The following is a 1,356-nucleotide window of genomic DNA, read 5'->3' as shown; positions in this document are numbered from 1 at the left end:
CTACTTCGGCCCTCCAGTCACAACTACAGATTGTTCCTTCTCACACAACAATTCCGAAACTTTCCTTTCCCGGATTACAAAGAATTACAAAGAAAAATGTTCCTTTTTCTTGACATAGATTAAAATAAAGTTAACGATTCTTTTCCTGATAACTGACGACTATAAAACAGTTTTTCCTTTTACTCAACACAGTCGACTCTAAAACAAACTTTCCTTTTCCCCAACAACAATGTTCACATAAATATATTCGTCTCACAACAATTGTAACACAAATTATATAATGTCTCCCAAACACAAACGTCAACACAAACTATATTCCAAACTAACATTTAAGCGAACACAAATTATATTCCAAACAAACAATTAAGTTAACAGAAACGTCCCTCCTCCCCAACAATATTATAACGATAACAGGTACGTTCAGTCTCCCCTGAAACCAAGACTCATCAAAATGTATTCCCCATAACAACTCACTCAGTGCAGGCACCAGAAGTTATAAGCAGTTGACGTAAGGAACAGTGTGATCTCCCCCTGAGGCTGGCTCTCAGGACAACAATCTTCACAGAGTTCTTCCAGCCTGTGTGTGTGAGACTGAGACTCTGGGAAACTTCCATCGACTCATGAGTGAAGTTTTCCCCTTGTTTCTATGAGTTGATATTGAGGTGTGTCAGAACTACCTGGATTCTAAACATTGATCACCAGGACGAGCTTCAGCGCGGATTCTTTGTGTTTGAGCGAAACATTTTGATTGTGGTTAGGGTAGCAATATATGTAGAATAGCTTCAAGGGCGTTTTGTCGTGAAGGGAAATGTATGAGCTGAGAAGTTTTCTGTAAGTTTCCCCTTCCTAGTGTTTGGAGGACAAAAAAGTACTTATAGATCTACTGACAAAGACAGTAAAGCTGTTAGCTCAGGACACTTGTATTGGCTAAAGGGAGCCATACATTTAGCCTTCTATCTGAGGAAAATAATTATACCCTGGAAACCAGTCTTCGGTGAACAGAAATAGATCTTACTGCCTGCTGTAGAAATAAAGGAACCATTGACGCTAGTGATTAACAGATTAATTCAGGTGTGAAAGATCCCTTCTGCTTCTGGATATATGTTCCTACTCACATTTTAAAAGTCATGGAATGAACATGATAACGAAAGAGGGAATTAGACCTAGTGAATTTCAAAGGAGCAGTTCTGCCAAAAAATAACAGGCAAACCTGACCTGTACACTCTGAGGTAAGATTGTTTTCTTATGATCACCAAGAGCTGCAACTGCAATATATCCATCATCATCATCATCATCATCATCATCATCATCATCATTATCTGTCTGTCTGTCTGCCAGCCTGTCTGTCTACCTGTC

General features: G+C 39.1%; 1 protein-coding gene across 1 annotated transcript in view; it reads left to right on the top strand.

Annotated features, from left to right (window-relative positions):
- Positions 1–478: 478 nt before the first annotated feature.
- Positions 479–1,356, top strand: part of LOC101856559 — a gene marked incomplete at its 5' end in the record, with an annotated part of 58,522 nt that continues 57,644 nt past the window's right edge. Inside the window, 1 exon segment of the mRNA XM_035968367.1 lies at positions 479–1,229.

The sequence above is a fragment of the Aplysia californica genome, unplaced genomic scaffold (assembly GCF_000002075.1).
Source record: "Aplysia californica isolate F4 #8 unplaced genomic scaffold, AplCal3.0 scaffold00054, whole genome shotgun sequence".
Taxonomy (NCBI): domain Eukaryota; kingdom Metazoa; phylum Mollusca; class Gastropoda; order Aplysiida; family Aplysiidae; genus Aplysia; species Aplysia californica.
Note: the sequence above shows the minus strand (reverse complement) of the source record. Positions and strands in the feature narration are given on the sequence as shown.